This window comes from Macaca mulatta, chromosome 7 (genome assembly GCF_049350105.2).
Source record: "Macaca mulatta isolate MMU2019108-1 chromosome 7, T2T-MMU8v2.0, whole genome shotgun sequence".
Taxonomy (NCBI): Eukaryota; Metazoa; Chordata; class Mammalia; order Primates; family Cercopithecidae; genus Macaca; species Macaca mulatta.
Genome location: NC_133412.1, coordinates 107,575,236 through 107,601,751, shown reverse-complemented (window position 1 = coordinate 107,601,751; position 26,516 = coordinate 107,575,236). Strand labels below are relative to the sequence as shown.

General features: G+C 45.0%; 2 pseudogenes across 1 annotated transcript; both read right to left on the bottom strand.

Annotated features, from left to right (window-relative positions):
* Positions 1–2,025: 2,025 nt before the first annotated feature.
* LOC114679674 (large ribosomal subunit protein uL23 pseudogene) lies at positions 2,026–2,635 on the bottom strand (annotated as a pseudogene).
* Positions 2,636–21,809: 19,174 nt separating this feature from the next.
* Positions 21,810–23,564, bottom strand: LOC717494 (heterogeneous nuclear ribonucleoproteins C1/C2 pseudogene; annotated as a pseudogene). Its single transcript, XR_003731557.2, has one exon. The product of XR_003731557.2 is annotated as a heterogeneous nuclear ribonucleoproteins C1/C2 pseudogene (transcript).
* Between the last annotated feature and the right edge of the window lie 2,952 nt (positions 23,565–26,516).

Below are 26,516 nucleotides of genomic sequence, written 5' to 3'. Positions count from 1 at the left end.
TGCGATCTTGGCTCACTTCAACCTCTGCCTCCTGGGTTCAAGTGATTCTTCAGCCTTAGTAGCTGGGTAGCTGGGATTACAGGTGCCCACAACCACACCCAGGCAATTTTTGTATTTTTAGAAAAGACGAGGTTTCCCCATGTTGGGCAGGCTGGTCTCGTACTACTGACCTCTGGTGATCTGCCCTCCTCCGCCTCCCAAAGTGTTGGGATTACAGGCATGAGCCACCATGCCTGGCCGACACTTGGCTAACTTTTAAATATTTTTTTGTAGAGATAGGGTCTTGCTATATTGTCCAGGCTGGCATTGAACTCTTGGCTTCTAGTGATCCTCCCATGTTGGTTTCCCAAAGTGCTGGGATTACAGCCATGAGCTGCCATGGCCCAACATACATGTAATTCCTTTGGTTAAGTTGTGGAGGATTCGGAAATATAGTAACTAACGTTCCATTTGTCTGAGAGGGTTGGAACCCAGAGGCCACTATTAGGAGGCTACGGGAAGGTGTCCAGCCGAGGGGCAGAACCTCTTAGCACCTGGCACCAGCAATAGGTAGCCATCAGGGAGCACTGAAATGAAGGTAGGGTGAGCTGGGGTTCAAAGCCAGGATAACTGCCTCTGGAAGGCCTGGAAGGGCAAGGGATAGAGGGACCAAGGCAGGAACTTGGCATGGAGTCAGGGGTGTGGGGAAGAGAAACGGCTACTGGGATGGTTTAGTTGAGGACTTGGGGACCAGAGATAAGGCATTATCCAAAATGTAAGGAAAAGGTTGGGTGCGTCCACCAGGCGAGGTGGCTCACACCTGTAGTTTCAGCATTTTGGGAGGCTGAGGCGGGTGGATCACTTGAGCTCATGAGTTTGAGACCAGGCTGGCCAACAAAGTGAAACTCCATCTCTACTAAAAATACAAAAATTAGCTGGGTGAGGTGGCGTAGGCCTGTAGTCCCAGCTACTCGGGAGGGTGAGGCAGGAGAATTGCTTGAATCCGGGAGGTGGAGGTTGCAGTGAGCCAAGATCATGCCACTCCAGCCTGGATGACAGAGTGAGACTTTGTCTCAAAAAAAAAAAAAAAAAAAAAAAGGGGCTGGGCACGATGGCTCACGCCTGTAATCCCAACACTTTGGGAAGCAGAGGCTGGGGGATCACAAGTTCAGGAATTCAAGACCAGCCTGGCCAATATGGTGAAACCCTGTCTCTACTAAAAATACAAAAATTAGCTGGGCGTCGTGGTGGGCACCTCTAATCCAAGCCACTTGGGAGGATGAGGCAGGAGAATCACTTGAACCCAGGAGGTGGAGGTTGCAGTGAGCCAAGGTCATGCCATTGCACTCCAGCCTGGGCAACAAAGAGGGAAACCCCGTCTCAGAAAAAAAAAAAAAAAAAAAAAAAATGGCTGAGCACGGTGGTTTATGCCTGTAATCCCAGCACTTTGGGAGGCTGAGGCAGGCGGATCACTTGAGGCCAGGATTTCAAGACCAGCCTGGCCAACATGGTGAAACCCCGTCTCTACTAAAAACACAAAAAAATTTAGCTGGGCATGGTGGCGCTTACCTGTGACCCCAGCTACTGGGGAGGCTAAGGCACAAGAATCACTTGAACCTGGGAGGCAGAGGTTCCAGTGAGCCATGATCGCGCCACTGTACTCCAGCCTGGATAACAGAGCAAGACTCTGTCTCAAAAAAAAAAAAAAAAGGGAAAAAATCAAGTGATGGGCCAGGCGCCGGTGGCTCACACCTGTAATCCCAACACTTTGGGAGGCCGAGGCAGTCGGATCACGAGGTCAAGAGATCGAGACCATCCTGGACAACATTGTGAAACCCCATCTCTACTAAAAATACAAAAATTAGCTGGGCGTGGTGGCGAGTGCCTATAGTCCCAGCTACTCGGAAGGCTGAGGCAGAAGAACCGCTTGAACCCGGGAGGCAGAGGTTGCAGTGAGCCGAGATCGTGCCACTGCACTCCAGCCTGGGTGACAGTGCGAGACTCTGTCTCAGAAAAGAAAAAAAAAAATCAAGTGATGAGCCAAATTGTTGGTGCAGACTGCTGCTGTTACTACATTTTGGAAGAGCAGAGTATCATTAAATTCCATTAATTTTTTTTTTTTTTGGTGAAAAGATATGCATATTTAGAATTAGCCAGGTGGACTCAGTTTAGATGATCCCAATTTTTTTGGCAACATCCAGAACGTCGTAATCAGGAGCCAGTTGAACATATGCCTTCTTCTCTCCATCAGGCCAAATCAGGGTGTTGACGTTGGCCACATCAATGTCACAGACCTTCTTCACAGCCTCTTTGATCTGGTGCTTGTTGGCTTTAACATCCACCGTGAACACAAGTGTGGTGTTGTCTTCTATCTTCTTTACGGCGGACTCAGTGGTCTGCAGAAACTTGATGATGGCATAGTGGTCAAGCTTGTTTCTCCTGGGGGCGCTCTTCCAAGGATATGTGGGCTGCCTCGGGAATCACAGTGTCTTAGGCCGCTGGAAGGTGGGTGACGTGGATGTGGGTCTTCTTTTTTTGTGTAGATGTGGACACCTTTCAACACTACCATCTTGGCCTTTAAAGCCTTCACTTCGGCTTCGGCTTTAGGAGGGACAGGGGCTTCCCTCTTGGCATTCAGCGCCATCTTGTGAAAAGGGCAAATTTCATTAAATTTAAGAAGGAAAACTTAAGCTAAATCCGGAAGAACATGATTTAACATAATTTGGACACTTAGAGGCAAGTGGGGAAGAAATTCCAGGCATAAAGGTAGGAGCAAGCATGTGGTGTTTATGAATGGAGGAGCCTTTTGTGGATGTGGGGGCCACCAGCATTTGTGGGGACTCTAGTAACCAGGAGATTGCAGTCTGATGGTGGAGATCTTCAAAAGCACAAGATCTGGTTCCTACCAGATGTGAAAGAAAACAGGGGCCCTGGGCCGGGTGCGGTGGTTCACACCTGTAATCCCAGCACTTTGGAAGGCCATGGCCGGTGGATCACTTGAGGTCAGGAGTTCGAAACAAGCCTGGCCAAAATGGTGAAACCCCGTCTCTACTAAAAACACAAAAATCAGCTGGGTGTGGTGGCATGTGCCTGTAATCCCAGCTACTTGGGAGGCTGAGGCCGGAGAATCAATTGAACCCAGGAGGTGAAGGTTGCAGTAAGCCGAGATCACACCACTGCACTCCAGCCTCGGTGACAGAGCAAGACTCTGTCTCAAAAAAAAAAAAAAAAAAAAAAAAAAAAAAAAAGAGACCAGGTGTGGTGGCTCACACCTATAATCCCAGCACTTTGGGAGGCCGAGGCGGGTGGATCACCTGAGGTCAGGAGTTCGAGACCAGCCTGACCAACATGGAGAAACCCCATCTCTGCTAAAAATACAAAATTAGCCAGGCGTGGTGGCTCATGCCTGTAATCACAGCTACAGGGGAGGCTGAGACAGGAGAATTGCTTGAACCCTGGAGGCAGAGGTTGCGGTGAGCCAAGATCGCGCCATTGCACTCCAGCCTGGGCAACAAGAAAGAAACTCCATCTCAAAGAACAAAATAAATAAATAAAAAATTAAAAAAAAAGAAAATAAAATAGGGGTCCTTATGCTTTGTGAGCAGAAGAATAAGGACAGCCACTTGTTAGGGAAGTGATATGAGCTGTTGATTGAAGCCTACAGATCCTGGAGTCCTGTAACTGCCAGAAAACTTTGATAATCAAATCAGAGCTGAAGGTGAGGTGGGAAAGGCCTGTGGCCAGGTTTTCAAACTAGCATCTAAGTCAGTTTGTGTGCTGGGGAGACTTGAAACCACCAGATAGATTCATGTCTTCCTTGGAACATCAGATTCACTTGGGAGATTTTGGGGGAAAATATATATTGAAACAATATATATTGAAAATATGAACCCCAAATATCTGAGACAGGTCCCAGCAATTTAGAAAGTTCATTTTTCCAAAGTTAAGGATATGTGGCAAGGTGTGGTGGCTCATGCCTGTAATCCCAGCACTTTGGGAGGCCAAGGTAGGAGGATCACCTGAGGTCAGGAGTTCAAGACCAGCCTGACCAACATAGAGAAACCCTGTCTCTACTAAAAATACAAAAATTAGCTGGACGTAGTGGCGCATGCCTGCAGTCCCAGCTACTCGGGAGGCTGAGGCAGGAGAATCACTTGAACCCAGGAGGTGGAGGTTGCAGTGAGCCGAGATGGTGCCACTGCACTCCAGCCTGGGTGACAGAGCAAGACTCTGTCAAAAAAAAAAAAAAAAAAAAAGGATGCGTGCCTGTTAGAAATACAAAAGTTGTTGGAAATAGATAATCAGTGCTGCAAAGAAAAGTCAGCACAGAGACAAAAGATCTCTCAGCAAGGACATCTTTACTGGAAAGGGTGCTCAGTCACAGATGGAAAAACGGCAAGAGCATACCTGAACAAAGGAAAAGCAGACATTTATCGCTTATGCATTTGGGTCATCCTTACTGCTGTGTCCTGCATCCATTGGCTGGCGTGGGACCTCACAATCTTAAACTGATACCTGATTTGCTAATAACCTGAAACTTTCCTAAATAGATAAGTTCAAGGAAGAATAAAGAAGTTGCTTATGAAAGGTTTAAGGAAGCAATAATATTTCCAAATAAGGAAGGGGCGTAGGCTGTGAGCTGGAACATGTCTGTGAGCATGTCCAACAGTTACACAGGATAGAGCTTAACAAAGAGTTATTAGCACAAAGCAAGGAGGCTTGAAGAAAGTTAGTCTTTAAAAGAAACTATTATTTCTAACACTTATTTTAATTTTTTTTTTTTTGAGACAGAGTCTCGCTCTGTCACCCAGGCTGGAGTGCAGTGGCACAATCTTGGCTCACTGCAAGCTCCGCCTCCTGGGTTCACGCCATTCTCCTGCCTCACCCTCCTGGGTAGCTGGGACTACAGGTGCCCGCCACCACGCCTGGCTAATTTTTTCTATTTTTTAGTAGAGATGGAGTTTCACCGTGTTAGCCAAGATAGTATCGATCTCCTGACCTCGTGATCCGCCCGCCTGGGCCTCCCAAATTGCTGGGATTACAGGCGCGGTGGCGCCTGGCCTCTAACACTTATGTTTTATTCTTTAATAAGAAGGGGAACTTTGAAGAGGAAACTTTTTATACTTTCTACGATGCCCATGACACAGCCTCAGGAAGGCCTGACGACATGTGCCCAAGGTGGCTGGGGCACAGTTTGATTTTATACATTTTTAGGGAGACATGAGACATCAATTAAGTATGTAAGATGAGCATTGGTTAGGTCCAGAAAGGCGGGATAACTCTAAGTGCTGAGTTATCTACCTATGACCTAGGAGGGGGCTTCCAGGTCATAGGTAGATAAGAGACAAACTGTTGCATTCTTTTGAGTTTCTGATGAGTCAAAGGAGGCAATCAAATACGCATTTATCTCAGTGAGCAGAGGGATGACTTTGAATAGAATGAGAGGCAGGTTTGCTTTAAGCCTAAGGTTAAGGTTTACCCTAAAAGTCAAGTTCCCAGCTTGACTTTAGCTTAGTGATTTTGGGGTCCCAAGACCATTTCGCAAAACTATATATACACAAAAAACTATAAATATAAAACTATATGTAACTATAAATATAAAACTATATATAATTATATATAAAAAACTATATATATGTATACCCAGCCAAAGGCCTGAAGGGAAGGCTCTCTTCCTGCCTCATGGGGTACCTCAGTGAGCAGTAATGAGTAAGAGCACCAGCTAAGGTATTCTTCGTGGGATTGATGGGGAAGTTAAGGAGATTTAGGACTTGTCACAGTGCTGAAGGTCAGGGGCTAGCACTGACTGGGGCAGCAGAGCCAGGAAACCTCCCTCTATTTTGTGTTGACTTTTTTTTTAAGATGGCATTTCGCTTTAGTTGCCCAGACTGGAGTGTAATGGCACAATCTTGGCTCACCACAAGCTCTGCCTTCTGGGTTCAAGCAATTCTCCTGCCTCAGCCTCCTGAGCAGCTGGGATTACAGGCATGTACCACCATGCCAGCTATTTTTTGTATTTTTAGTAGAGACAGGGTTTCTCCATGTTGGTCAGGCTGGTCTTGAATTCCCGACCTCAGGTAATCCGCCCGCCTCAGTTTCCCTAGGTGCTGGGATTACAGGCGTGAGCCACCGCACCCGGCCTGTGTTGACTTTTTTACTACTGCCATCAAATCAGCAATCCACGTAAAGGGAAAAAAGAAAACTCTCGAGTGTGGTGGTCATCTGTAGTCCCCGCTATTTGGGTGGCTGGGGCAGGAGGTGAGGATGGGAGAATCACTTGAGCCTAGGAGTTGGAGGCTGCAGTGAGCTATGATTGTACCAGTGCTCTCTAGCCAAGTGACATAGCAAGACTGTCTAAAAACAAAACAAAACAAAAAAAACCAAAATCTCACTCAACTATGGAACTGTGGACATGTCATTTTAGAACAATACCCAAATGTTAATTTATGCTATGGTAAAAGCTTTAGCTATTGTTGTATTGGAGAAATGGTGGTTTTCAGGTAATCAAAAATTCGTGTTACCTAAGGCTGAAACTCGTGGACCTGAAGGGATTGTTAATGTAAACAGGCCTGGTCAAGCAGTCATACAGATGCTAATTTTTATTTTTTCCTGGGTTACCTAGAGAGGTTTAGAAGAAAATGGCTTGAGTGAAGTAGTTAAAATGAGAACAATTTGAGGTATAGCAGATTGCAGGATATCATACTTATTTGCCCATGTTTTTCTCAGAACTTCAAGCTTTCTGCTCCCAACCTCTACTATTATGAATTTTCATAACAGTATTACAAGCATGTAAGGTAAACAATATAGCATCATGTAAAGTAAAAAGTGATCTCTTTTCTTTCTTTCTTCAGTATCTCTGTGCTCTGGATTAGCAGCTGATAACTATTGTGTATTTTTTTATTTTTCTTTTTGAGATAGGGTCTCGTTCTGTCATCCAGCCTAGAGTGCAGTGGCACAATCACGGCTTACTGTAGCCTTGACATCCCAGGCTCAATTGATCCTCCCACCTCAGCCTCCTGAGTAGCTGGGATTACAGGTATGTACCACTACGCCTGGCTAAGTTTTAAATTTTATGTAGAGACAGGGTCTTCCTATGCTGCCCAGGCTGGTTTTGAACTCCTAGGCTCAAGTGATACTCCTGCCTTAGCCTCCCAAAGTTCTGAGATTCCAGGCATAAGCTACATCACCAGTCCTGTTATATATTTTTAAAGGACACACTATGGGTCCCTAGGCAATTTCCCAGCCACTGGGAGACTCTAGAGATAATGGTAGACAAGGTTCTAGGCCTCCTACATCTTTCTCTTAACAAGCATTCATCCATTCAACAAATACTTGAATACCTCTTTTATGCCAGGCATTGCTCAAGACATTGGGGTACCTCAATGCACAAAACTGACAATGTGTTCATAGCATATATCCTGTTCTGCAAGTCTGTTGCCTTTAGCTGTACCTTTTTTTTTTTTTTTCTTTTGAGACAGAGTTTCATTCTTGTTGCCCAGGCTGGAGTGCAATGGTGCAATCTTGGCTCACTGCAACCTCCGCCTCCTGGATTCAAGTGATTTTCCTGCTTCAGTCTCCCAAGTAGCTAGGACTACAGGCATGCACCACCACGTTTGGCTAATTTTTTGTAATTTTAGTAGAGATGGGGTTTTGCCATGTTGGCCAGGCTGGTCTCGAACTCCTGACCTCAGGTGATCCACCCACCTCCACCTTCCAAAGTGCTGGGATTACGGGCATGAACCACAACGCCCAGCCAACTCTACCTCTTAGACATCACTGAATTTTATTTTATTTATTTTTTAGAGACAGGATCTCACTATGTTGTCCAGGATGCTTTTGAACTTCGAGCCTCAAGTGATCCTTCCACCTTAGGCTCCTGAGTAGCTGGGATTACAAGCACATGCCACCACACCTGGCTCATCCCATGTTAGTCCAAAATGGACCCAACTCCTTCCTTCCTTCCTTCCTTCCTTCCTTCCTTCCTTCCTTCCTTTTTTGAGACAGAGTCTCGCTCTGTTGCCCAGGCTGGACTCCTTCCTTCCTTCCTTCCTCCCTCCCTCCCTCCCTCCCTCCCTCCCTCCCTCCCTCCTTCCTTCCTTCCTTCCTTCCTTCCCTTTCTTCTTTTTTGAGACAGAGTCTCGCTTTGTTGCCCAGGCTGGAGTGCAGTGGCACAATCTCGGCTCACTGCAACCTCTGCCTCCTAGGTTCAAGCAATTCTCCTCCCTCAGCCTCCCAAGTACCTGGGACTACAGGTGTGTGCCACCACACCCAGCTAATTTTTTGTATTTTTAGTAGCTATGGGGTTTTCCCGTGTTAGGCGGGATGGTCTTGATCTACTGACTTCCTGATCTGTGCACTTTGGGCTCCCAGAGTGCTGGGATTACAGGCATGAGCCACTGCACCTGGCCCAACTCATTCTTTTCAAAAGCTTGTCCATTGTATGAATGTATCATAATTTATGTAATACCCTATACTGTACATTTATACCTGCGGCCTATTTTTTTGCTATTGTAAATGTATTAACACAGAGACAGTTTTCTGTTGTCAGCAGTTAATATGACAATCCTTCCTCTTTGGCAGAAATGATCTGGTCTGACAAACTCTGCCTGTGGAGCAAATGCCAGCCTCTGGGGCTGGCTTTTCAAGACTGGCCACCTGATTTTCTGAATAATAAGGGATTGAAGGGACCTCAGGGTGGGTCAGAGGAGAGCTGGAGGCTGAAGTGAAGAGGCAGATCTTTAGAGGATTTTCCGGTGAAATGCCACTGAGAGATGTGATGTCCCACCTGTGTTCCTGCCTACCTTGGCAAGCTGCAAAAATCCCTGCATCCTCACTGTGACTGGGTTCCTGGTGGAATCCCCTGAAGGGGTGAGGTTGTGTGTTGAGGTTGATGCAAGGTGGAACCAGAGTCAGTCTGCAGCCACATCCTGTGTTCCATAAACAATATTTATGTGCTTTTGGTCACCAGGATGGATTTATCGCCTTAGGGCAAATTCTCAGAAGTGAAATTTCTGGTTCTTATATAGGTTGCCAAATCACACTCTTTCAGCAATTTGCAATAAATTACACCTTTATTAATAGTGATTAAAGTCCTCCTCAACCTATAATAACAGTGACTATCGTTTTCACTTTTGCCAATCTTTTAGGATAAAAATAATATCTAATCATTGCTTTAATTTGAATTTCTTGAGTTATTGCTGATGTCAAGCATCTTTTCATGTTTATAAGTTGTAATTCTTCTGTGAAACACTCGTTCATTCATTTCTATTGTCTATTTTTTTTTTGAAACGGAGTCTCGCTCTGTCGCCCAGGCTGGAGTGCAGTGGCGCGAAATCAGCTCACTGCAAGCTCCGCCTCCCGGGTTTACGCCATTCTCCTGCCTCGGCCTCCCAAGTAGCTGGGACTACAGGCGCCCGCCACCAGGCCCGGCTAATTTTTTGTATTTTTAGTAGAGACGGGGTTTCACCATGTTAGCCAGGATGGTCTCAATCTCCTGACCTCGTGATCCACCGCCTCGGCCTCCCGAAGTGTCTTTTTTTTTTTTTTTTTTTTTTTTTTGAGACGGAGTTTCGCTCTTATTGCCTAGACTGAAGTGCAATGGCACCACCTCGGCTTACTGCAACCCTCACCTCCCGGGTTCAAGCGATTCTCTTGCCTTAGACTCCCGAGAAGCTAGGATTACAGACACGTGCCACCACGCCAGGTAATTTTTTTTTTTTTTTTTTTTTTTTTGAGATGGAATCTTGCTTTGTCACCTAGGCTGGAGTGCAGTGGTGAGATTTCGGCTCACTACAACCTCCAACTCCTGGGTTCAAGCGATTCTTCTGCCTCAGCCTCCCGAGTAGCTGGGACTACAGGTGTGTGCCACCACGCCTGGCTAATTTTTGAATCCACGCCTGGCTAATTTTTGTATTTTTAGTAGAGACGGCGTTTCACTATATTGACTTGGCTGGTCTCAAACTCCTGACCTCGTGATCTGCCATCTCAGCCTACCAAAATACTGGGATTACAGGCATGCGCCACCATGTCCGGCTAATTTTGCATTTTTAGTAGAGATGGGGTTTCTCCATGTTGGTCAGGCTGGTCTCAAACTGCTGACCTCAGGTGATCTACCCCTCTCTGCCTCCCGAAGTGTTGGGATAGTTCATTTTTTTTTGTTCTTTTTTTTAGACTCTTGCTTCTCTCTGCCTTTTTTTTTTTTTTTTTGAGACAGAGTCTTGCTCTGTCACCCAGGCAAGTGTAATGGGGTGATCTAGGGTCACTGCCACCTCCACCTCCTGGGTTCAAGCAATTTTTGTGCCTCAGCCTCCTGAGTAGCTGGGAGTACAGGCACGCTCCACCACGCCTGGCAAATTTGTGTGTGTGTGGTGTGTGTAGTTGTAGTAGAGATGTGGTTTTGCCATGTTGGCCAGGCTGATCTTGAACTCTTGACCTCAGTGATCCACTTGCGTCGGCCTCCCAAAGTGCTGGGATTACAGGTGTAAGCCACCATGCCGGGCCTTTTTTTTTTTATTTTTAAAGGAGTAAAGTGAACATTAACAAAGATTCTGTAGGAAGACAGAAGGATCTATGCCACTAGTTTATCTTTTTTACTGTTGATTTGGTAAGAATTCTTTGTATATTATTGGGAATATTGGAGCCAGATTATTATTATTATTATTATTATTAGCTTGCTGGCCCAAAGTTCCTAGCTTCTGTCTCTTTTCTTTTTTATTTTCATTTTTAGTTTTGGAGACAGAGTCTCGCTCTGTCACCAAGGCTGGAGTGCAGTGGCGCGATCTCGGCCCACTGCAACCTCTGTCTCCTGGGTTCAGGTGATTCTTCTGCATCAGCTTCCCAAGCAGCTGGGACTACAGGGTCATGCCACCACGTCTGGCTAATTTTTGTATTTGTAGTAGAGAAGGGTTTTCACCATGTTGGTCGGGCTGGTCTCGAACTCCTGACCTCAGGTGATCCACCTGCCTCAGCCTCCCAAAGTGCTGGCATTACAGGCTTAAAATATTTTTTAAAGAGACAGAAGCAGGCTGGGTGCAGTGGCTCACGCCTGTAATCCCAGCACTTTGGGAGGCCAAGGCGGGTAGATCACCGGAGGTCAGGAGTTCCAGACCAGCCTGGCCAACATGACGAAACCCCATCTCTACTAAAAATACAAAAATTGGCTGGGTGTGGTGGTGATGGGTACCTATAATCCTAGCTATTCGGGAGGCTGAGACAGGAGAATCACTTGAGCCTGGAGGTGGAGGTTGCAGTGAGCCAAGATTCTACCACTGCACTCCATCCTGCACAACAGAGTGAAACTCTGTCCAAAAAAAAAGAAAAAAAAATTATTTTAATAGCTTTTGGGGGTATAAGTGGTTTTCTGTTACATGGATGAATTAAGTAGCAGTGAATTCTGAGATTTTAGTGCACCTGTCACTTGAGTAGTGTATATTGTGCCTAATATGTAGTTTTTCATCCCTAGTCCCCCTCCTACCACCCCGTTCTGACTCTCTAAAGTTCATCCATTATGTCACTCTAAATGCCTTTGCATACTCATAGATTAGCTCCCACTTACAAGTGAGAACATTCAGTTTTTGGTTTTCCACTCCTGTGTTAGCATAATGGCTTAGCATAATGACTCCAGCTCCATCCAAGTTGCTGCAAAAGACATTATATTTCTTTTTGTGGCTGAGTAGTATTCCATGGTGTATATATACCACATTTTCTTTATTCATTCATTAGTTGATGGGCATTTAGGTTAGTTCCACACCTTTGCAATTGTGAATTGTGCTACTGTAAACATATGTGTACAAGTGTCTTTTTCTTTTTATTTATTTTATTTATTTATTTACTTATTTGAGATGGAGTCTCGCTCTGTCACCCAGGCTGGAGTGCAGTGGTACAATCTCGGCTTACTGCAAGCTCCACCTCCTGGGTTCATGCCATTCTCCTGCCTCAGCCTCCTGAGTAGCTGGGACTACAGGCGCCTGCCACCATGCCCAGCTAATTTTTTTTGTATTTTTAGTAGAGACGGGGTTTCACTGTGTTAGCCAGGATGGTCTCGATCTCCTGACCTCGCGATCCACCGGCCTCGGCCTCCCAAAGTGCTGGGATTACAGGTGTGAGCCACTGCGCCTAGCCACACGTGTCTTTTTCATATAAAGTCTTCTTTTCCTTTGAATAGATAACCCAGTAGTGGGATTGCTGGATGGAATGGTAGATCTACTTTAAGCTCTTTAAGGAATCTCCATACTGTTTTCCACAGAGGTTGTACTAATTTACATTCCCACCAGCAGCATATAAGCATTTCCTTTCCCCTACATCCATATCAACATTTACTGTTTTTTGACTTTTTAATAATGACTATTTTTGCTGGGTGTGGTGGCTCACGCCTACAATCCCAGCACTTTGGGAAGCTGAGGCGGGCAGATCACCTGAGGTTGGGAGTTTGAGACCAACCTGACCAACATGGAGAAACCCCATCTCTACAAAAAATACAAAATTAGCTGGGCATGGTGGCGCATGCCTGTAATCCCAGCTACTCAGGAGGCTGAGGCAGGAGAATCGCTCGAACCCGGGAGGCAGAGGTTTCAGTGAGCCAAGATGGCACCATTGCACTCCAGCCTGGGCAACAAGAGCGAAACTCTGTTGCAAAAAATATAAATAAATAAATAAATAAAAATAATGGCCATTTTTGCAGGAGTAAGGTGGTATCTCACTGTGGTTTTAATTTGCATTTCCCTAATGACTAGTGATGTTGAGTATTTTTTTCCATATGTTTGTTGGCCATTTGTATATCTTCTTTTCAGAAATATCTATTCATATTCTTTGCCCACTTTTTGATGAGATTATTTGTTTTCTTCTTGCTGGTTTGTTTGCGTTCCTTGTAGATTCTGAATACTAGTCATTTGTTCTATCCATAGTTTGCAAATATTTTCTCCCATTCTGTGGGTTGTCTGTTTACCCTCCTTATTTCTTTTGCTGTGCAGAAGCTTTTTAGTTTAATTAGGTCTCATTTACTTATTTTTGTTTTCATTGCCTTTGCTTTTGGGGTCTCAGTCATGAATTCTTTGCCTAGGCCGGTGTCTAGAAGAATTTTTCTAATGTTGTCTTCTAGAATTTTTATGGTTTCAGGTCTTAGATTCAAGTCTTTGATCATCTTGAGTTGATTTTTGTATAAGGTGAGAGATAGGGGGTACAGTTTCAGTCTTCTACATGTTGGCTTGCCAGTTTTCCCAGCACCATTTATTAAACAGGGTATCAATGCCACAATTTATGTTTTTGTATGCTTTGTTGAAGATCAGTTGGCTTTACATATTTAGCGTTATTTCTGGGTTCTTTCGGTTCCATTGGTCTGTGTGGAAGTCAGATTATTTTAATGAATATTCTGCAGTTGATTTCCCTTTTCTGTAATTTTCTTCAGTTTCCTATGTTGTGTAATCATATTTAATGTATTTTTCAATTATTTCAGTTTTTAGTTTTTTGTTTTTGTGGAGACAGGGTCTCACTCTGTTACCCAGGCTGGAGTGTAGTAGTGTAGCTTACTGCAGCCTTGAACTCCTGAGCTCACGTGATCCTCCTGCCTCAGCCTCCCAGTAGCTAGGACTACAGGTGTGTGCCACCATGCCTGGCTTTTTTTTTTTTTTTTTTTTAAGTTTTCGTAGGGATAGGGGTCTTGCCATGTTGCCCAGGCTGGTTTTGAACTCCTGGCCTTGAGCATTTTTCCTAAAGCACTGGAATTATGGGTATAAACCATCATGCACAGCCTAAAAGAGGAATTTCTAATGAATCTCTGAAGTTTTTCTTATTGTTTGAATTTTGGGAGAAAGGTTTTTTTCCCCTGGCTTACTCTGCTTATCTTAAGACTTTGAAACAACTCTGACATCTTCAAAATGTGTTGACATTTGTTGAATTTCAGCATTAATAGCTGTATTAGTCTGTTCTCACACTGCTGATAAAGACCTACCTGAGAGTAGGTAATTTATAAAGGAAAGAGGTTTAATTGACTCACATTTCCACGTGACTGGGGAGGTCTCCTAATCATGGTTGAAGGCGAATGAAGAGCAAAGTCACGTCTTACATGGCAGCAGGCAAGAGAGAATAAGTACCAAGTGAAAGGGGAAACCCCTTATAAAAAAATCATCTGGTCTCATGAGACTTATTCACTACCAGGAGAACAGTATGGAAAAAAACTGCCCTCATGATTCAATTGTCATCTCCCACTGGGCCCTACCCTTGACACATGGAGATTATTACAATTCAAGGTGACATTTGAGTGGAGAGACAGCCAAGCCATATCAGTAGCCAACTAGCATGAAGATTTATTTTGGGAGGGTGTCAGAGATTCTAATTCCTAGAACTCATTAGATCAATGACAGATAATCCAACTTCATTGTACACACAATTTATAAAATTATAATGAGTTAGGGCCGGGCATAGTGGCTTATGGCTGTAATCTCAGCACTTTGGGAGGCCGAGGCAGGCGGATCACAAGATCAGGAGTTCGAGACCAGCCTGGCCAACATAGCCGAACCCCGTCTCTACTAAAACTACAAAACATAGCTGGGTGTGGTCGCTGGCACCTATAATCCCAGCTACTCGGGAGGCTGAGGCAGGAGAATTGCTTGAGCCTGGGAGGCGGAGGTTGCAGTGAGCAGAGATAATGCCACTGCACTCCAGTCTGGGCGAAAAGAGCAAGATTCCATCTCAAAAACAAAAAACAAAAAACATCAGATAGGGCAATATCAGATAATCCAGCCTTTATTGTACATATAATTTCTAAACTTGTGATTAGATAATATATAATGTGATAGAATGATACGGTACAGCTGCTCCTAAGTCCCTGGCCTATATAATACACATTCCAGATGAGACTGAAGTTAAGCAGTAGGAAGCTCAGCATTCTAGCGTCAATGACATAAAACACTAATTTGCTTTAATGACCAGATGTGCAATTTAAGCAAATAGTTGGAAACCACCTCCACTTTAAATTTGTACAAACTCTTTCAGGACCTTAAATTGATTCAGTTATGTCCAGCTCAAACAGCACAGTCTAAAAACTATTTGATATAATTTTCAGAGTTATAGAAGGGAAGTTACTTTACTTTATCAAATTATTATTTTATAGAATTCTGCCTCATAGTGAACTGCTAATCGAATCATCTCTCTCTAAAATAGCCAAATCACTTACATATGAATTTTAGACTTTAGGTAAGCACCCTAAAATTTCTGGTCACCTGTCAAAGTGATTCACTTTTCACAGCAAGTTTCCAAGACAAATTATTTTACATTCTATTCTATCTGTATCCCCAGAGGTTATTATAAAGGATACAAAGAATGACACAATGGGCATGGACTGATATTTATTTGCAACATAAAGTAGGCTAACCATGAAATCACTACTGTATTTGGACTTGGAAATTAGAATGAGTCAGAAGAAGTAGGAGATGTTATGTGAAACTTGTTTAAATAAAGCCTCTAGTTTACATTCATTTGCTAAAGAGACAGGCCGGTTCGAGACTGATGGCATCTGACAGGGCACACTTGGCTCTTGCTTTTGGACTTCCCTTCCTCCAAACAGCAGAGCCCCACCCTTCCAGCCAAATACTGCACCTCCAGGCCTTCGCCTTCTCATGGCAGCCTCAGCACCTCAGCCTCCTCAGCCTTTTCTTCAACTACTAGCTTCTTCAACTTCTTCAGCTTCCTCAGCTTTCTCTGCTTCCCCAGCCTCCACAACCTTTTTTGCATCCTTGGAGTCTCAGCCTCTTCGTCTCCTTGTATCCTCAGCCTCTGACTTCTTGAGGCTTGGCTCCTTGGCCTCCTCCGTTCTCATTGGCTTTCGCGGTCTGGACCTCCCTCCCTCAGCCTCCTCTTTGATTTATCTGGGTATTTGAATGAACTCTTTGCATTTATTTCTGGTGGGAAGAGGACAAGATCCTGCCACCCTTCTCCTCCCACAGGTCTGTAGATATGCATTTTGCAAGGAAAATCAAGTTTTCATTTTCCTGAAGATTTGAGGTCAGAGTAGGGACTGATGGTGCTGACAGTAAAGCCCCTGTGTGGTGGGATAAAAGCCTTCACTGCCAGCTGCCCATCTAGAAAACCATCTAAAAGACTGTCAGCTGACATCAGGGGTCCTCGTTTACCAGGACATCCTCAACTGCTCCTTGGTTTCTCATAAGTGACTATTGAGTAGGCTGGTGCCAAACAAGAGTGTTAGACATCAGGCCTTGGAGGCCAGGTGCAGCCTCAGCTGGGCGTGGTGGCACACGCCTGTAGTCCCAGCTACTCATGAGGCTGAGGCAGGAGAATCGCTGGAACCCGGGCGGCAGAGGTTGCAGTGAGCCAAGATCGCTCCACTGCACTAAAGCCTGGGCGACAGAGTGAGACTCGGTCTCAAAAAAAAAAAAAAAAGAAATCAGGCCTTGGGGCCTGGCATACAGTAGTTAAGTGATTAGCTACTATATGTATGGTGGTTAGATAAACCTTCTTAGAACTCCTTTATCTTGAATGAAATTACCATATTTAGCCATGGTTCAATGTGTTTACCTTTACACATAACATTGCTGAGAGAAACTCCAAATTTGATTCTGCATCCGCCTGCTGCCTTGGTTTTTTTTTGAGACACAGTCTTGCTCTGTCGCCCAGGCTGGATTGCAGTGGCGTGATCTCAGCTCACTGCAACCATCACCTCCTGGGTTCATGCAATTCTCTTGCTTCAGCCTCCCAAGTAGCTGGGATTACAGGGGCCCATACCACAACCAACTAATTTTTGTATTTTTAGTAGACATGGGGTTTCACCATGTTGGTCAGGCTGGTTTTGAACTCCTAACCTCAAGTGATCTGCCCATTTTGGCTTCCCAAAGTTCTGGGATTACAGGCGTGAGCCACCGCGCCTGCCCGCTGCCACCCCCACCTGTTTTTTTTTTTTTTTTTTTTTTTGAGATGGAGTCTTGCTCTGTTGCCCAGGGTGGAGTGCAGTGGCATGATCTCGGCTCACTGCAACCTCCACCTCCCGGGTTCAAGCGATACTCTTGCCTCAGTCTCCTGAGTAGCTAGGACTACAGGTGCACACCACCACTAATTTTTGTATTTTTAGTAGAGACAGGGTTTCACCACGTTGGCCAGGCTGGTCTTGGACTCCTGACCTCAAGTGATCCACCTGCCTCGGCCTCCCAAAGTGCTGGGATTACAGGCATGAGACCGAACCTGGCTGATTCTGTTCCATTTTGAGGCACATGCATTTGCTGAACTCTCTTATTCCACAATGAGAGCCTATTTGAATAAAATACATATGGATGAAATGTTGATTGTAGTTCTGTTTATTTTCTTTATTTGTGCCTTTCAGTATTTACTATAATAAAAAATGCATAAAAGTTTTAGCAACCTTTTACTGTGTTTTGAGACATTGTGTAATACATCTTGAGGGTTTTCTTTCATTTATACTTGAATTTACTAGACTTGCTTGATCTTTTTCTTCACTATATCAAGCGACCAGATCAGCACTTTTTCTGCCCTGGGAACCAAATGTCACCCCTACTTTTCCATCTGCTGGCCCCGGAGCTCTCCAGCTTTTCAGCTCCTCCTTTTCCTTCTCATTCCCTCACAAACAGTTCCATCACTGCTCCTGGAATAGCTCAGCTGAGTCCTGGCAGGAGGGACTCAGACCTAGAACCCAGAGGTTACTGTGGCTGTCAGTCTAGGAATATCATGAAAACCTAGCAGGCAGGAGGAATCCCATATTTTGTGGCCTTCCTGTGTGCACATGTCTCCTACACTGGGCCATGAACTCCTCAAGTGCTGGCTCTATGCTACCTGCCCTACCACTCCCACAGCCCCTGGCAAAGGTAGGCCCTTAATACAGTCTTTTTTTTTTTTTTTTTTTTTTTTTAAGATGGAGTTTCACTCTTGTTGCCCAGGCTGGAGTGCAATGGCACAATCTCTACTCACTTCTACCTCAGCCTCCCGGGTTCAAGCGATTCTCCTGTCTCAGCCTCTGAAGTAGTTGGGATTACAGGTGCCCACCACCATGCCCGGCTAATTTTTGTATTATTTATTTATTTAGAGATGGAATTTCGCTCTTGTTGCCCAGGCTGGAGTCCAATGGCGTGATCTTGGCTCACTGCAACCTTTGCCTCCCAGGTTCAAGCGATTCTCCTGCCTCAGACTCCCGAGTAGCAGGGATTACAGGCTTGCGCCATGATGCCCGGCTAATTTTGTATTTTTTTTTTAGTAGAGACAGGGTTTCTTTTTTTTTTTTTTTTTTTTTGAGACGGAGTCTTGCTCTGCCGCCCAGGCTGGGGTGCAGTGGCCGGATCTCAGCTCACTGCAAGCTCCGCCTCCCAGGTTTACGCCATTCTCCTGCCTCAGCCTCCCGAGTAGCTGGGACTACAGGCGCCCGCCACCTCACCCGGCTACTTTTTTGTATTTTTTAGTAGAGACGGGGTTTCACCGTGTTAGCCAGGATGGTCTCGATCTCCTGACCTCGTGATCCGCCCGTCTCGGCCTCCCAAAGTGCTGGGATTACAGGCTTGAGCCACCGCACCCGGCCTAGAGACAGGGTTTCTTCATGTTGGTCAGGTTGGTCTCAAACTCCCAATCTCAGGTGATCCGCCCACCTCGGCCTCCCAAAGTGCTGGGATTACAGGCGTGAGCCACCACACCCGGCCTAATTTTTGTATTTTCAGTAGAGACCGGGTTTACACCATGTTGGCCAGGTTGGTCTCAAACTCTTGACCTTAGGTGGTCTGCCTGCCTCAGCCTCCCAAAGTGCTGGGATTACAGGCGTGAGCCACCATGTACAGTCTTAAACTTAATTACACCATCGTTTCCATAGGCCATATGAACGTATTTCTTTTTAGATCATAGACTCTCTGAGAGCAGAGGTCATGTGACATTGATCTTTCTGTAACTTGGCACTGGCTCAGCTGCTGTATTGTGGGTACATTGTAATGGGCAGTAAGTGAAGGGGTTGGTGGAACTACTGGGTAATTGGAACTGAAAAGACAACTTAAGTGAAAACTTTCCGGATACAGACAACATGGAATAGTTTTCTGAAAACCTGTCATTTTTTTCGCATAGGTTGGAAGTATTTTTAGTATAAAAGTTTTCTTCGATCTGAAAGTACAAGATGAGCCATGGTTAATAAACAGGGATAGCCAGCGACAGCAGGTAAGCCACATTTGGGTGACAACGGTCAGCTCACGCACTTGATGAGAGTGAGGTTGTATGGGGACATGTCCTAACAAAGGAGGCAGACCTGAGACACTTGGAGGAATGACTTGTCGTCACCTAGGAACAGAAACAAGGGGTCGGGGGAGGAGAAGGGATGTAAAACTGGTATGCCATTTCTGGCCTGAAAATCAAGGTTCTTTCTGCCATAAACAGGAATGAGAAAGGTGGAAAGAAAAGTTAGTTTTTGGTGCAAGATTAGTTTGTGTCCTTGAACTTCAGTGTCCATAATTATTAAATAGGAGCCATACTTGCTCTGAGGAAATGAGATAATGAAAGCACTTTGTAAACTAGGAAGGACCAGATGATTGTAATGTGTTAGTGATAATTGTTATCATTTTAATTATATTTAAATACATCCTGTCAGCAGGTAGAATAAAGACCTGAAGTGCTGTTTGGGATCCAAAGGGAGGGCCGAGCCACCTGAGGAAGCAGGCATGAATGGGGAGAGGCAGAGGAGACAACAGATCTTTAGGAATACAGAAGAAAATAGTTTTTTTCAAAGGAATCCAAGGAGCAGTGAGAACTCCAGGAGAAGTTTGGATAGTGCAGTGTGTTAGAAACCAAGACTGTGGGGAGTTTTTAGAAGGTAGAAATGTTCAGTAGTGGCTGGGCACGGTGGCTCATGCCTGTAATCCCAGCACTTTGGGAGGCTGAGGTGGGTAGATCACCTGAGGTCGGGAGTTTGAGACCAGCCTGGCTAACATGGTGAAACCCTGTTTCTACTAAAAATATAGAATTAGCCAGGCGTGGTGGTGCGCGCCTGTAGTCCCAGCTGCTAGGGAGGCTGAGGCAGGAGAATCGCCTGAACCTAGGAGGCAGAGGTTGCAGTGAGTCGAGATTGTGCCATTACATTCCAGTCTGGGTGACAGAGTGAGACTCCGTCTCAAAAAAAAAAAAAAAAAGTTCAGTAGTGTGAAGTGCTGCAGAGAGGTTCAGTAAGAAGATGATTAAACTTTATTGAATTTGGCTTGAAGGAAGTTTTGGTGAACTTGAGGAAATGGTTTCACTAGAGGGTAGAAAGAGAACCCAGATTTTGTATGTTTTGGAGGGGTGGCTGGGCTAGGTCTTAAGGTACCCAACGAGAGGAATGGTGGCTTTAGGTATCACCACAACTGCAGGTACTTCGCAGCCAAAAAATGATAGCTTAATGTAATTTTGTAACTTTCATTCCAAAAAAAGGATTTGGACCCGCAAAGTGGGGAGAAGTAGTTCAAAAAGGGCAGAAAGATTAGCTGAGAATGTTTGAAAGGTGCAGGAAAGTGGGAGAGGAAAGTGACGAGACTCTTGATCTGTGACAGAAAGTGACAAAGTCCAAGAGGAGGGCATAGCTTTACAGATTAGAGACAACTCTCATGAGGCTGGGAGAAAATGTGGGGTGGTAAGTGTAGGGTGGTGATGGTTGTGAGGAAGGGGAGGGCTTGTAAAGGATGTTTGGAGGATCTCAGAGCATTGGGAGCGCACAAGACAGGCAGAGCAGGAGGGAGGCTGCCCACTGAGTGCAGAGTAAGAGAGAAATGGATAGAATTGGGCAGTTTAAGAAGAGAAGCTGTGAAACCGTACTGGAAAAAATGCTAGATATTTAGCAAATGTTTCTTGTAGTATAAAGAGCATACAAAAATTGGAAAATATAAATATTATTATTATTATTATTTTTTTGAGACACAGTTTCACTTTGTTGCCCAGGCCGGAGTGCAGTGGCCGAATCTTGGCTTACTGCAACCTCTGCCTCCCAGGTTTAAGCGATTCTTGTGCCTCAGCCTCCAGAGTAGCTGGGACTACAGGTGCGTGCCACCATTCCCAGCTAGTTTTTGTATTATTAATAGAGATGAGGTTTCGCTATGTTGGCCAGGCTGGTCTCAAACTCCTGACCTCAAGTGATCTGCCTGCCTTGGTCTCCCAAAGTGCTGGGATTATAGGTGTGAGCCACCATGCCCGTCTCAAATATTCATTGTTTATACCCATCTAAAAACTGTTAATTTTCATACAACTCTGAAAATATATAGTAACTAGATCCTTAATAAATGTTGGTTGAATTAAGGTCTATTTATTAGATTTCAGCTAGGCACTGACCTCATTTATGAATACAACTATGTGGTTGTGTGTGTGTGTGTGTATGTGTGTGTATGTGTGTGTTTCTTTTAAGTTGCTGCAGTTGGCATTCTATTTTTATTTGAAATTTTTTGCATACCCAACTCAGACCTAATTGTGTCAGTAGCTTTGACCCAGGGCTCTGCTTTGAAGAGGCTGGCAGCCCTGGGCTGACATGCTTTCCTATGCCCCTTCTCCTCTGGGCAGAGGGCCTGAGGTTGGGCAGTCTTCATGGGCTATTGGTTGCTTCCATCACCTGCCTCACCTGCTACCTCAGGGCTGAGCTTTGCTAACGCACAAAATGACTTCTTAGTAACATGTATTTGAAAGACTAAAACTGAGTCAAGGTCCTGGTTTGCTGATTGGACAGCAATCAGAGGTTGCTCCATAGCCCTGGAAACCACTTGGGTTCTGCTGGTGTCTGTCCTGATGCTGCTTTGAGTCAGATGTTGAGGTCAGCCTGGCCCACTTTGCCATCAGCATTACGTTGCTAAGGTACCAATGTTCTGCCTTCCCATTCTGCCCTGGTATTTTCTTTTTTTTTTTTTTTTTTTTCCTCCAAATTCCTGGTTTAATAAGGACTTGTTTATTTTGAGGAAAAAAGGTCCCAAACATCAGGCTGTTCACAAAAATAACCCACAGTATCAACTTTAGAAAACAAATCTTAAGACTATAACACTAACTATTTTTCTAGAGGATGCATTTGACATGCCAACTCTCATTCACAAAAATACATTGTTACATTCGTGTTGAACTGCCCCACACAGCACACTAATGTGGGGGTGTAACACACATACTTCTAACTCAAAGCTGCTTTCAGGAGCTACTCAACTAAATGAGATTGCCTTTGCAGTTAGGGAAGCAACTACTGAACTTATGTATGAATGAAAAGAACTGTACTCCCTGCATAACAAGAGATTATTTTGGAGACAGTTGATAAAAACCATACATCCTTTTTATTGTTAAGTCATAAAGAGGTATCAAAATTAAAAGCAAAAATTACAGGGTAAGACTTAACAAAACTACTAGGAGCGTCAAAGGAAGTGAAAATGGGACTAGGCGCGGGGCAATATGAATTAATGAACATGGGAAGGACAAGGATGGGGAGTGAGCATGTGCTGAAGATACTAGGGGAGAGGATCTGGTGAAAAATTTGATCTTAGACAAGCGCCTAGGTAAAGAAATAATGGGATAAGATTTCTAAACCCCACTATGTGCTTAAGAGTCATCCTCGACATTGGCGCTGTCTCTGTCATCCTCTCCTTCCTCAGCCTCTTTTTCATCATCCTTGATCAACTCCAGCTGGTCATCCCCCCGATCTTCATTATCATCATCATCCAGTAGGTCCCCCTCCTCAGCAGAGTCATCTGCACCCGCCTCGGACTCCATCTTCACATTAGTCTCATCTTTCTTCACGGAGCTGCTGCTCTGCTCCTCTTCTGACTTATCGTTCTTCATTTCTACTGCTTGTTTGCTCTGTTCCTTTTCAGTTTTTTCCAGGTTTTCCAGGAGAGAATCCACTTTTTGTTTAATCTGGGTCAACTCCTTCTTAATGGCCTGAAGGTCATCTCCTTTCAACTTTCCAGACTTGGAAGATCCCCGCTGTCCACTCTTAGAATTGAAGCCACTTTTGCCCCTTCGTGAGGTGTTTCCTGATACACGCTGACGTTTCGAGGGCACTACAGCCCGAGCAATAGGAGGAGGAGGAGGTACACGTGCTGGGTAACTGTACATCCTATCATAATAGTCCCGTTGAAAGTCATAGTCCAAGTCAAAAGAGGAGCCGTACATCTCCGCTGCAGATCGTTTCACACCTGCTTTTCCTTGGTTCACTTTTGGCTCTGCAGCCAGGTTAATATCTAAAACCTGGCCAGCAATCATTCTCCCATTCTCTCCTGCTACAGCAGCCCGGGCATTTCTCTCATTATCATATTGAACGAAGGCAAAGCCCTTATGAACAGAGCAGCCCACAATTTTGCCATACTTCGAAAAGATTGCCTCCACATCAGATTTCTTGACCACAAGAGTGTTGAGATTCCCAATGAACACACGGGAGTTCATGGAGCGAGGATCTGTCTTGTTGGTAACGTTGCTGGCCGTTGTGTTTGATGATAAGGTTTCTCACAAAGCTGAAAATGTAGCTGAAGATCAAAAAAATCTCACAGGAGCGGGGAGGGAGAAGAGATTCAATTCTGAGTCTCCTACTCCCGGATTCTGCGTGGAGAAACCGACTGCTGGTCGAGGTCGGCAGCGCGGCCACAACCGCTCAGTCTTCGTCTCTTCACCTGCCCTGGTATTTTCATCTTCCAGGAACATCACTGCAACTGAACCCTTCTTGCCAACCCTCTCTCTCTTGCCCCCGAATTCACTTTCCTGTATAAACAAAGACTCCTCTGCTGTCACCCTCTTTGGGAACACTCTATCTCTTTCTTTTTCCCTGAGGATATGACCTAAGTCCTCCTACCACAGAGCTGGGGGTGGGACTGGGGGTGGGGTGGGATTGGCTTTCTGCTTGCTCTCCAGTACTGCCTCCTAACCAAAACCATGTGCCACTGGGCTTTGCCCCCTTCATCCGCCTGTCTCCTGAGCTTTTCTCTACGCTCACTGCAGACTTTGACATTTGCTTTATAGACTTTCCCTCTCGACACTTAGTCCTGCCATCATCCTGGACAACTTTATCTTTCCTGTGGTCTTTACTATCCCCTCCACTCCACTTTAGCTGCCTATCCCATGGTCACAACCTGTGCCTGATCTTTGTCTAAGACTGGCCTATTTCTGTGCTCCTAAGCTTCAGAAGCACAGCTGTGGCCTTCCTCCTCCAACACAGACTGTCTCCCATGCACCTACTCCTACAGTTTCCAACCTCACACAGCTCTGGACTACTCCATTTTACCTTTTTATCATTTACTTCCCTCTGCGACCTAATTCTTGTAGTCATTATTTCAATTATTCTCTCTCCAGCAACCTTCTTGCTTATTTCTCCCTTGTATCCATCCAGCAAACTCTGCCTTGGAGGAAGTCTCCTAACCCAACTTCTCTAGTTCTATATATACTCGGTATTTGTGTATTGTTGGTAAAAACTGTATGGTTTTTCTGCCTGACAATCCTTAGGCAGCTTTAGGAAGCTTCCCCCATCTCCCTTTTTCTTTTTCATACCCTCCGCACTTCAACATCTTGCTCACTCTCAACAACAGGCCTTAATTTTTTCACTAAGAAAACTGAGGTTGTAAGGTAGGGAGTTCCTTAACTTACTCATTTGTGTTTGTGTCCATCTGGCTCCCATCTTTCCATCCTCCTCCTCTTGGGGAAAGAGCTACCAGTTCCTGTTTATTAAGGGTTTGGATCTGGTCCCCCAGCCCATCATCTTTATCCATCTCTTTACTCTAAGCCTATAAATGTGCTTACCCCTTTCCCATCTGAAAATGAAACCAAACTGAAACCCTTGCCACCATTCTATCTCCTTCCCTTCACAGGCAAGCCTCCTGCAAAACTAAGCCTGAATGAACTGTCTTCATTGTTTTACTTCCCATTCTCTCCTCAGCCTTCTATAATCTGGCTTCTGCCCTATCATCATTCCACAATGAAATGCCGAGTCATTAATCTAGCTCCATGTGGACAAAACAAATTGGCGCTTCCCTTCTTCATTTTGCTTATCCTCCCTGAGCCATTTGCTCTGCTGGCTGTCCCTTCCTCCGTTAGCTTCTCCTGTATGTCTCTCCTCATTGCTGTCAAATCTTAAGTAGCTCCTTTCCTGTATTGGCTTCCTTTGGACTCTCATTGGCCAAATGCCAGAATCTCTGGGTTTATTCTGTACCCTGCTCTTCCCGTTCTATGTGCTTTCCTTGGGTGACCTCATCTGCTCTTCTGGCTTCAATGACCAGTGACATATTGAAAATTCATATGCCTCTAGTTCTGTTCAGGCTTCACTTCTGAGTTCCAAACCATGTGCTCAGTTGTCCCGTGGATACCTCCACTTAAATATCCCTCAGGTACCTCAGACATAGTTTCATCCTAACAAAATCAATACCTTTTCAGCCAAACGTCTTCCCTCGGATTCTCTGTATTGTCATCATCCAGGATCTCAGCCTCTTTTCCTCATTTCTAGTCAGTCACCAACTTTAGTGAGATGAGGTGGTAGGGCTGGTTTCCAAGAGACACGCAGTGGATTGGGAGCTACTAACAGTGAGGACAACCATCTGGCAGAAATGCTGCTAGGGAGAGGGCCCAGTAAAGGAAGGGTGGCTATGGGTGATGCTTCCAATCTTGGGTAAATTTTACATAGCATCACCAGATGCTGAGGGTACTTGGAGTTCTCGAGGAAAAAGGAACAGAGCTTGCCTGTGCTGGAACAGGAATAGGGACAGAAAGAAGTCCAAAACAGTTAAGTTTGAAAGTAGGAGGGCATGTGTACCTGGACCTCTGAGGGGTAAGGAGGTTCCAAGCGAGGGGTAAGGAAGACTACTTTTGTGATGTCTTCTCAACCTGTTTTTTTCCTCAGTAGCCTCCAGGCTACTACCCCCACCCAAGTCTTGTTCTGAAAAGCAATTTTTTTTTTTTTTTTTTTAAACGGAGTCTAGCTCTTGTTGCCCAGGCTGAAGTTCAATGGCGCGATCTCCGCTTACTACAACCTGCGCCTCCTGGGTTCAAGCAATTCTCCTGCCTCAGCCTCCCAAATAGTTGGGATTACAGGCACCCACTACACACCTGGCTACTTTTTTGTATTTTTAGTAGAGACAGGGTTTTACCATGTTGGCCAGGCTGGTCTGGAACTCTTGATCTCAGGTGATCCACCCGCCTTGGACTCCCAAAGTGCTGGGATTACAGGTGTGAGCCACTGTACCCAGCCCTGAAAGAAAATCTTATTTAAGCTGTTGGCTCTAGTAACTTTTGGACATCAAGTTAAAAATTTCTTAGTTTCTCAAACAAGGTCCCTCAGAATATAGTCCCTGTTTGCTATCTACGCCCATCTCTTGCTACTGCATACACATTATTTTTGCTCCAGCCACATGGAAGTTCTTCCAGTCTTCTAAAAACATTACAACTTCATCCTTAGAATGTCTGTCTCACCCACTCTTCCCCAGGCTCATTCATTCTTCCATTTCTGCTTGTCCTTCAACACTCAGTTCAAGCACCATCTCCCAGAAGCCTTTCACAGCCCGATCTGATTTTGTCTGGGCTATCTTGGTATCCTAAAGGATAGGATCCACAAAAATATCATTTACCACACCTCACTGTAA